Source organism: Eretmochelys imbricata, chromosome 1 (assembly GCF_965152235.1).
Source record: "Eretmochelys imbricata isolate rEreImb1 chromosome 1, rEreImb1.hap1, whole genome shotgun sequence".
Taxonomy (NCBI): domain Eukaryota; kingdom Metazoa; phylum Chordata; order Testudines; family Cheloniidae; genus Eretmochelys; species Eretmochelys imbricata.
Window position 1 is genome coordinate 118,354,705 of NC_135572.1, and position 11,426 is coordinate 118,366,130.

At 40.3% G+C, this 11,426-nt stretch overlaps 1 protein-coding gene across 1 annotated transcript in view; it reads right to left on the minus strand.

Moving 5' to 3' along the window:
- Positions 1 to 10,932, minus strand: part of LOC144258957 (interleukin-1 receptor type 1-like) — a 79,932-nt gene extending 69,000 nt beyond the window's left edge. Inside the window, exon 1 of the mRNA XM_077807102.1 lies at positions 10,896 to 10,932. The gene's annotated coding sequence lies outside the window, so the exon portion shown is untranslated. The remainder of the gene's footprint in view (positions 1 to 10,895) is intronic.
- Between the last annotated feature and the right edge of the window lie 494 nt (positions 10,933 to 11,426).

Below are 11,426 nucleotides of genomic sequence, written 5' to 3' on the forward strand. Positions count from 1 at the left end.
ATGGAAGGTTTAATGCCAAAGTATCACAATGAAATACACACTTTATTTTTCTTAGAAGACATCAAAGAGCATAGTTAAATGCAAATAGAAGCAGGTGATTGTGGCTAGGTGACCTAATTGTTGAAGGCAGGAAATATCAACTGTTGGTGGCAGGAAATAACCTGTTTTAATTGAATAGGGAGGTGTTTTTGGGGGGAGAGGGATTGGTTTTTGTTTGTTTTTTTTAAAGAAACCCTAAGCTTTTTTTAAGAAATCAATGCTTTGTACGCTTCATAGAATGGCTTTTGTATCTGTTCTAGTTACTAATGGAAAGTTTGAGAGTGCATTTGTGCTTTGTTTTGGTACTTTTTTTAATTGAAGATATCTTTATAGTATATTTTTCTGATACAGAATTTCAGATAAATACTTGGAAAACTAGCTTTTATGCAAAATAATAATAATTTTCTTTTACAAAGCCTTTAATAGAAATAATGAACTGCTTTTTAAATATAAATCTTCTTTAGAGGTCTTTAATACTTCTGGGCATAGGCGCAGACTCCGTGGGTGCTCCAGGGCTGGAGCATCCATGGACAAAAATTAGTGGGTGTTCAGCACCCACTGGCAGCCAGCTCCCTCCTACCCCCCAGCACCTGCCAACTACCTGGTGCCCTGCCAATCAGTACCTCCCCCTCTCTCGCAGCGTCTGCCGCCCGCTGCAATCAGCTGTTTCATGGCCTGCAGGAGGCTCTGGGAGGGAGTGGGAGGCATGGGGATGGGGCATACTGGGGGGAGGTGGGAAAGAGGCGGGGAAGTGGCAGGGTGAGGACTTGGGGGAAGGGATGCGGGGGGGAAGAGGTGGGGCGGGGGCTTGGGGGAAGCGGTCAGGTGGAGGCAGCGCCTGGGGCGGAGTTGGGGGTTGAGCATCCCCGGGGACCGGAGGAAGCTGGCGCCTATGTTTCTGGACCAGATGCTGGCATCCTTATTCACCTGGAGTAGGACAATATTGTGAGTAGCTCAGCTGAGGTTTTTCTCATTTTGATTTTACTGGAGCTTGCTGTGGCATAAGGCACAACTTAAAGTGAAGAAGGGCAGCAGATTCTGTCCCTTTGTTAGGGAGAGGGGGGAAAGTCACAAAATGCTTCAAAAGCCCTTCTTTTAATCCCATCTGAGATTACATAAGTGTCACATAATGAAAATATGGTGGCCATTTTAGTCTATGATTTTCTTGAACTTCAGAGTAGAATTGCAACAAACCTTACTAGAATATATTCTTAGCTAGTCCAAAAGAAATTATCCACAATGTTTTGTGTTAGTCTTTAACAGCCTGACCAATTAATAGGAAGGACAAAAGACTTTAATTGCATCTCTACTTCCACAAAGACAGGATGCTGAGAACAAAAAGATCAGAGGCCAAAAAATGGTTTAACATCCGATAGTCTAAAGCCCCACATGCAATTATTTAATAGTCTGTCAGCAATGGTTCAGGTGCTTGGGCTGGCTGTAAAACACTGGCTAAGATGTTCAAAGCCACCTACAGGTTTTGGACACCCATTCCCTGTTGGGAATTGAGCAGCGGGCATCCAAGACCAACAGGGCTTTGAAAATCTCAAGCCTAGGGAATCTCTCGATGAAAGTTCTAACCCAGCAGAGCGTTACCAGTATCCCAGTAAGTGCACCACCTTGGAGCAAGGTATGGAGTTACACCTGCATGGAGTTACTGCACACGGATGCAATGAAATCATGGATGGAAACACAGATGCTGCATCGGCAGTATAACACCTACCAGCTCAGTCCCATAGCAATCTTATCCATCCTTCAATGGCCATTTGATGCTTTTCCAATCGACCTTCCAGGCCCATTTTTCTCTATTAGTTGTTGTTTAATAAATTGTATTTGCCTGAACTATATGATCAGTGGGTCAGGGAAGCATCCAGAGCTGAGCGAGTACTCCAGAATAGCCCTTGTCCCAAGTGACTACAACAAGACTGTGGGTCGAGCCCCGCCCCTGAATCCTGGGTCCAGCCTGGTCTGGGTTACAAGGACTCTACCACAGAGGAGAGTGGAAGGGGAGTCCTCGAGGTTAGGCAGACCTCTGGGTAAAGAGTGGGAGTGAGGATTGAGATCCTTTCGCTAGCCAATTCCACCATCATAGTGTATAAGCCAGGAAAGTCCCCCACAATACTGGGACCATTCCCCCACTTACACATACAAATTGGTGGTGAGCATCAGGCTACTGAAAAGTAGCCAATGTGACCTTAATTTGTGAATAATCTCTCCCGCCCCCAGACCGGGATTTGGAGAATGCAGAGATAGCTCAAAGCCTCCATAATTTCCGTTTTCCCAGGGCCTCTACACAGAATCTCACCCACTGCCTTACAGCACAACTCTGGTAAAAGTTTGCATGTCTGTATGCGGATATCTTTCAGCAAGAGAACGACCAGCATTAAAGACAGATGTGAACTGGCAATTGTGTTACACCAGTCTTATGCTGATATAACCAGTAGAGATGTGGAATTACACCACTGTAAATCTTGACTAATTTAGTGTTGAATGTGGCTCCTTATGTTTTGCTATTCTTTTTTTCTCCCCATTATGTTTGTCTCCTTTTGTCTTAAGAGCTAGACTTTAACCCCAAAACCTAAGAGCTACCACCTTAAATTTACCCTCTGAACAAGAGAATTTGCAAGCCATCAGAAAGTCTTTCAAGCAAGGACTTTCTTTCTTTTATATGGAGTTTTTTGTTTGTTTGTTTTTTAAAGGGAAAGGGTATAAAGGGAGATTAATTTTAAGTTCAGTAAACCTTAATTTAGCAAAGTGGTTTTTCCTCCTTTTTGATGTTTAATGAATGTTGAAGTTTTTTGGAGGTGGGGGGTTGGTAATGCAGAAAAAGTGAGACCAAACCGTTGGTGTCACAACCACAAACTGTAATTACTGTGAATGCTGGGCTAGAAAAGAAAGTAACAGCTAGGAATGGTTTTAAACCAACTCCTAAATACTTATCTGATCCTTACAATATGGCAAAGAAGCCAGGGTAGGGGCAGGTCACTGTGGTCCAGTGAACAACTGGGAAAGCAGGGATGAGTCATCTGCTATTCCTTGAAAATGTCAAGGAGAGATAGAGAGGCCCTGACTTTCCATTCAAGAGCTTTTGCTTGCACATCATGTACAAGCAAAAAGGGCACAGGGATAATTTTCCATTTTCAGATCAACTTTAAGGCGACTAATTTAGAAAAAATAGTGCATAACTGCTCAATTCCAAACAATACCTCAGATATATTTAGCAAATATGGTTACAATGGTGGTGTCAGTCCATTTCTTAGTGGTCTGACCTCCTTGTTACGATGAAACTGTGACAGACATCTTTTTCTCTCTCTGGGAAGGAGAGGGGAACCTTGCTGTTCTGGTCCCTGCCCCCTGACAGACACCATAACCATCTTACTCTGCACAAAACCCTGCCATTCCAATAGATTTGAACTCTATGCAGGCAGGTCTTTTTGTAGGATCAGGACCTAAGCTGGTACACACACAAAATGAAAACAAGAATTTCTAACATGTATATGTCTTAATAATAAAGAAGTGGATTGGTACAAGGCATTGTACTTTAATTGACCTTAATTTCCCCAGTCCTAGCAACAAGGAGGAAAGCAGATCCTGCTCTAGCTATATGAGATAATTATGCTGACTTGTTTTTACCATCTGAGCTAAGTAAGATAAATGAAAGCGGGAGAACTTTGAGTCATCTTAATTGAAAGGCTGCTTGGAAGGAATGACACACATAATAAATTGAGAGGTTTTTCCATGTGTTCCTTAACTCATTAAAAGACTTAATGCACAGGATTTCCTAGCCAGGAACTACAACATTATTTATCTAACGACCATGCTAATGTGACTGGATTAGGATAATGTTTTCTCCATCTGGCTCACTGTAATAAATTCTGCTTTAAACTGCAGCCCTGAAATATTTAGATATCAGATTTTATTTTTATTTATTTATTCTTAGACTTGGAAAGATTTAATTTTTATTGTTTATAAAACTTGACAAACAATATTTGCTTTGTTTTTAATCAATGAAAGTTATTGCAGTACCAGGAAATGTAATAAAGCTAAGACACTAATTATTTACTTTAATTTTATAAACATACAAGTCAGTTTATAACAGGTACAGAAATAAAATGTCATAATATTGTATATGGATTGCCAGTTCAAACCGACTGCACATATTACAAGTGCACTATATAACAACTTTTTCTTTCTGTATCTGTAAAATTAGTTTTGGAGAAGTAAGTGGAGCAAAAAACTAGATGAATGCCACCATATAAGCCCAAATCCTACAGATTTACAAATGTGCTTAACTTTATATTGTGAGTAGTCACACTGGGTGAAATCCTTGCCCCACTGAAGTCAACGGGAATTTTGCCATTGACTTCAATGGGGCTAGAATTATACTGACTTCAGTGGGACTGTTCATGATGTGTAAAGTTAATCCTATGTATAAATCTTTCCAGGATTGGGGCCTTCCTCATTAAAACCTAACCCTTCTAAGACTACTTATATTGTATTTTACATTTTTTAATTCTACTGGGCTTCAGTAGGATTTTCCCCCAAGAGGGTAAGCAATTTGGAGCAGGGACATTCTTTTGTCACCTAGCACAATGGGGTCCTGGTCCATCGCTAGGGCTCCTAGATGGTAATACAAATAAATAAATATACTCTGCACAGGGATGAATTTCACTCTAGAAGAGCAATGCTGGTACATTGAATATTACTTTCTAAAATCTGTATCCTGCATCCCTAAGTACATGAAAGTAGTATTGAAGTTATTAGTAGTTTGAGGAATGCATCCAGAGCTTGCAGAATTGAACTCCTAAATCAAAAGTTGTACTTTAAAAATGAAATGTACCCACTGTCTATAACAAGCAATATTTTGCACTTTCTTGGTGCCTTCCACCAGAGGATCTCAAAATGCTTTAAAAGCATGAATGACTTAAACTTTACCGCTGTGTCTTTAACAGAGACACAGGAAGCTTAAATTACTTAAGAAAGTCTGTGGAGGAGCCAGAAATGAAAACCAGATCTCCTTGCTTCCAATCTTGTCTCTAACCAAGAACTTTGGCCTCTCACATTTTCAAAGAACCTACAGAAGTTATGCACCCAGTTCCCAGAAGTCCCAGTCTCAAATCTCAAACTCTAACTAATGCAAGTGGTCTCATTTATTAAAATGATTGAAGTCAGAGTTTTCAAGACTAGGCCAAAAAAATATATATAGTTTTCCTGAGGATAGAACTACGTAGGAATGAACTCTTCGAAGTGCATAGACTGACATTTTCCAAATACTTTTAATAATAGTGCACTGGATAATTTCAAAATTGGAGCAAAATAAAAGTATCTATAGGACATTTCTAAATTGGATCAATAGCTAGTGCTTTCCAGACAGTGGTCCAAACAACGCTGATAGGTTTGTAGCGACTACTTTTCCACAAACTTCATCTATTCAGTTTGGAGCATTACCAGGGTTTATTACAGCAATTCCTTGATAAAAAACTAAAAACCACTGAACCCGATGGACAGACTCCATTTTACTACAGTGGCTTTGGATCAGGCCTTAAATGCCAGTAACTCTGGACTTAATATTGAACAGGTGCAGAACAAAGATAAGAGGCTCTGGAAAAGTACTGCTTTCCTCTGACTGGCTGTATAAGTTGCAAGAATTCATAATACAGGACGAGCAAAGGACACTTCAAAACATATCCAGCCTGAGTCTCCTCTCACTTTCAGTAAATCAGGAGCAATTCCATAGAAATCAGTGGGGTTGCAGTGGTGCAAACGAGATCAAAATCAGGCCTTATTGTTTTATAAACACCCATTAGAATTCCACAGGGACCCATCATCTTTCAACACTATATGTAGCTGCTTTTTAATCAGGAGATTAAATGTATTAAAGTAACTAAGGTTTCAGAGTAGCAGCCGTGTTAGTCTGTATTCTCAAAAAGCAAAGGGAGGACTTGTGGCACCTTAGAGACTAACCAGTTTATTTGAGCATAAGCTTTCGTGAGCTACAGCTCGCTTCATCGAATGCATCCGATGAAGTGAGCTGTAGCTCACGAAAGCTTATGCTCAAATAAATTGGTTAGTCTCTAAGGTATCATAGAACATCAGGGTTGGAAGGGACCTCAGGAGGTCATCTAGTCCAACCCCCTGCTCAAAGCAGGACCAATCCCCAATTTTTGCCCCAGATCCCTAAATGACCCCCTCAAAGATTGAACTCGCCACAAGTCCTCCTTTTTCTTTTAAAGTAACAGTACAAGATGACTTTATAGAAAGATGCAATATAATCATAGAAATGACATTATACAGTTACCAAACTTTTTAAATGAATTGTGTAAACCATTGTGTAACTACAGTATATTGTTACAAAACTGGATTTTTTTTAAAGTTACTTAATATAAAGGAAATGATTAACAATAGAACAGGTTGAGAGATTATTTTACAATCCAAGCTAACTAAAGACTCAGTTTAAGTCTCACCTCCAATATCTGGGTGTCTCTCTAGATAAAACACTTGTTTAATTAGACGTACTGCATCTTGCTAATATAGGTCAGTTTTAACTGTACATTTGCTTATTTATTACTATTCTTTACCACCTTAACATTCTTTGGACCAAATCCTCTCAATCCATGCAAAGTTCAACTAATACTAATGGGTGTTCCCCCAGGACTGATTGACTCTTGCCTTTGCTGCCTTGGAGTGCTCATGCTGGTGCTTCACAGCAGGCATTACAGCCCTGGGCAGGGGCTGAGGCCACTGAACATCCCAACCCAGGTGGTTTTGGCCAGTGAATCTGCCTAGCCACTGACCATGCATCTGTACCCAAAAAACAAACAAACAACAAACATTCATCTGGAATCGACGCCAGATACTGCCTCATTGCCTTCTCCCCACACAGAAAAACTAAAAGAAGGGCCAAAGCTATTAAAAAAAATCATATGAGTTTCCATGTGCAGAGTTTTCAGGTCTCATGCAGGCAGGGGAGCTGGATTTACCTTCCCATTTTGTGGGCAGGAGGCCAGATATCACAGAGCACCATGGAAGCATAGAATGTCCATGCAGGTGGCCAAACTTCATCTTCTCCCTCTCCTCTAGCAGCATAGCTCCACCTCATCTGGCCCCTTCCACTTCTGTCCTTACTTCCCCAAAGGTTTAGCATTAAGTCCTGTAGATATTTGCTGGGGCATAATTCAATGTAGAGTGGATCTCCCCCAGCCATGGCCTTCATTGCTCAATGATGCCCACTAAACAAGAACCCAAATTTGTAGCATTTGTCCAGAGAAGTTTCAGAAGAACCAGAGGGAAAGAAGGGATGATGCTGTTTAAATTCAGCTCCTCTCCCTCATTTTGCTAACATTTAAGCAAGTTTTCCTAACTTTTCATCCCTTCTTAGCTGAGGGCTGATAGAGATGGGAAAATAATAAAAGCTCTTAAATTTAGTCTTCAGATTGGGAATTTCCTGTTATACAGCATGCACTTGAAGTTCATTCCTTATTCATACTTGGAATTTTTCCATTTTATTTCCCAGTCTCCACATCGGTTCTGTAACAACTACCCTGGGAAATAGATTCAGCCTCCTCCTCCTTTTGATTAAACTCTATTTTATCAAGGACATGTTGATAAGTAATAGACCTCACATTTCACCCCTGCACTGTCAGATATAGTAGTCTTGATTCCTCCCTCTCTTTTATACACTAGGTTAATTAACTGACTTCAGTAGAATTACTGCCAATTTCCAACAGTATAAATGAAAAGACAATCAGTCTCAGTGAGTTTATAATGCTCAGCCTTTTACTAGCCTAGGAAGGAACTGCAGATGTAGGACCAAATCTTGTTTGCCTTGCTCCTGTGAACAGTCCTATTGATAAGTAGGGCCAGCAGTATTTGGTCCATAGTCCAGTATCATCTTGGATCTCCAGCTTTGCTTCCCAATATAGCTACATAGCCTCCACTATCTGCTTATCTGTTGGTCCATTTCCAAAGAAGTGAACAACTCACACTTAGTTTAGGTGAATAACCCGGAGCAAGTATGTGAGTGACCATCACAATGACAGGTTGTAAGAATATAAAAAAGGATTCTGTAGGAAGTGAGCAAATTACCTAAGTTTTTTTCAGAACCTTTAATTAACCCTGTTTGTTACAACAGTGTTAGTCATCCTGGCCCAGATCCTCAAATGGTATTTAGGCACCCACCTCCCAGTAAAATCAATGGAATTAGGTGCCTAATCACCTTTGATGATTTGGGCCCATGTCCCTAGATGACTTCAACCTCTTATTGTTTACATTTCTTTTTTTTTTTTTAAAGAAAGATTCTGAACTTAGAAAAAGGCAGCATCTCAGACCCTAAGGGCCCCTGAGTTTACTACACTCATGAACCCTTTGTGAAGTAAAGCTTGTTTAAAGTATTGCCATTCCTGCTCAGTCCAAATAGTTGATGTAGGGCAGAAGCAAGTGGGAAAACAAAAGTTGTGCAGAGAGGTTTATGCTCTTTCTTCCAGACTCCCACAGATCAAGTATATGCATTGCTTAAATATGCACAAATACATTGGCCCCAAATGTCCTCCTGATCCATGAAGCAAAATACACAATTCTGACATCTCAAGGTCCAGGTTTCCTGAAATGATCAACTGCCACTACAAGCAAACAACAACAAAAATCAGGTTCTGGGCAACTTTAAATAGTCAGTTTGTGACCTAGGCCCAATCCAACTCCTGTTAAAGTCAAAATGACTTCAGGGTGAATTGGCCTGGACCACATCCCCTAGCAAAAGGAATTTGGAATTGATCCTGACCAATGGGAAATCTTGGCAAGTGATCATAACAAGTGGTGCCATCGTCTTCATCAGCGTATCAAAGTCCATGACAGGAGCTGGCTCCTACAGCTTGAAGAGAGAAGAGCCCGTAGGAAGCAAGCAGTTCCCAATCAAGATACAGACATTTGCATAACTGCCAAAGATAGTGCAAGCCTCGGATTGGCCCATTCAGTCACATGAGACATTGCAAACCATCTGCATCATAAGCTGCAATTCCCACCGTCTCTTGCAGACGAAAGGATGCCAACACAGGTTTAAAAACAGAGCTGGAAAAATGAAAACACTTCTGAAACTGAATCTAGTGTAAGATGCAGTATTATTGTAGCTATGTAGGTCCCAAGATGGGAGAGAGAGATTGAGAAAGTAGGTGAGGTAATGTCTTTTATTGGACCAACTTCTGTCTCTCTCACCAACAGAATAAAAACAGATTACCCACCCAACTTGTCTCTCTAATGTGAGACTCTTTTTCAGCTCATGAAAATACACAAGTTCACCCTAGTGTGACACTGTTGTAACTGGAGTAAGTCAGCTTTGGCCCCTTACTTGTGCGCTGGTTTATACAATTGTCTTTTGTCATTTCAGAGTTATTTCATACGATTGAAACAGGAACAACATTTCATAACAGGCAGAAGCACTTGTCGTAGAATTTCTAAGACAGACAGACTTAAAGAACTAAATAAAGTCTTTTCCCACAGCATTAATTCAAGCTTATGTTTTGGTCTACCTACCTCTTAGATTCTAAAATATATTTTATGGGAATGTAAAACCCACTCAATCATCTTAATCACTTCCTCGGAGAGGAAGCGTGGTCCAGTAGCTAGGGTGTTAGTCTGGGCTTGCAACTGAAGTTAGACACAATGGTGCTTTTGAAAATTCCAGTAGGTGCCTAAATACCATTTAAATTCAGAATTTTAAATTCTGTCCCTTAGTTTCAGTGTTCCTCAGTTCCCCATCTGTAAAGTAGGGATAGCAGCAGCTCCCTACCTCACGGGGCAGTTGTGAGGATAAATCCATTAAAGATGGTTAGGTGCTCAGATACTACCATGATGGGGCCATAAGTAGCTTAGACAGATGGTTCATGTACATGCATGTGAGAGAAGACCTATTTTGTGAATGTATTAAACCAAAAAATATATATATTCTTGTGTGTTCCATAAACAGACTCATTATATGAATTCCATAAAATGCCTTCATACCTGCCTCTAACTCAGGTCAAATCACTATACATACATATTAATATTTATAGCTGAGTGGGCTTGAAAGCAACACTAGCATCAAAAAATTGCTGAGCTATATGAGCTGGCTGATGAGGAGGCCTCGTTCAGTGGACTGGTTTCAACCCCAGCTACCTTTGTCTTCTGATTAGAAGACTGATTAGAATGCCTCCAATAGCCATTTTGCCAAATTGCCCATGACCTGTTCTTGTACAACAGCCTTAGAAACTCTTATGGATTGCTTGGCCACAGTTGTACAGGAAAGAAAACTGTGACCGATCTAAAATAAGACTCAAGACAGAGTGGGAGGTCTGGAGCTCATTTGTGTGAGCATTCCTCTCATCTCAGAGTGTTGCAATTCCCTATGACGCAGGGACTTTTTTGGCATACCACCACAGGCTGACCTTTTCCCTGACTAGGGGAGTCATTGTCCACAGCTTCCTACAGACTGCAGTTACTGAGTGCTCAGGGAGGACTTAGTGTTCTACAGTTCTCAATTTTCGTAACTATTAATAAACTATAGATACGCAGGGTATAGATTATCCTTATTCAGACTTTCCTGAAATGCAATGCATGCATTATCTTAATTTATACTCACAAACAACTGTAAACATTTGTTACAATGCCTGGAAATAATGAGAAATCAGTGGCAGATAGATACCCTTTGAGGGCCTGATCCAAAGTCTAGGACACCATTGAAATCTCAGTGGGCTTTGGTTTAGCCCTTAAAGCCAGTCTCATAAAATTTAGTCATTTTACTGCACAACATAGAAAAGCTAATGACAACATTAAATCCAGAGAAAAGATCACATAGTCCAATGAACATTTGACTTTAACTATCTTACTTCACATGTAAATTGGGAACGGCACCTCCACTTCTGTCTTATAGGTGATCCTCCAAAGGAAGAATGCTGAGCTGTAGCTGGCCTTTTAAAAACCTGTATATGAAGAAAATTAAGAAAACACTTTCAACAAGCAGCACTTCAGTTCTCCATCTTTTTCCTCCCCCAAAGCTTTTATACCCAGTTTTTACACTATATTAAAATATACATACAGGACAGTTGCTAGTATGTTTTTATCTTGCTATTAATTACCGCTGTTTGTGAAAGAGCGACAACAAAAGGGAAAGTTCTTGTCTTATACTTTTGTTACGCTGAATCAGTTAGTTCTTGAATCCTCTAGGAACGGCACTTTCAGGAAGTCCGAACAGGAAACTATGAGCTGGGCATATTGTCAAGAAGTGTCAGAAAGATGCCAGAAAGTTGCAAAACACAAGCTTTAGTCAACTCACATGAACCACTAAATGGTTCTCTTTTAACCATTCCCTTCACTCAAAAATTCTGTGAAAAGCCGCTGAACTGAATGGCAGCATCAAT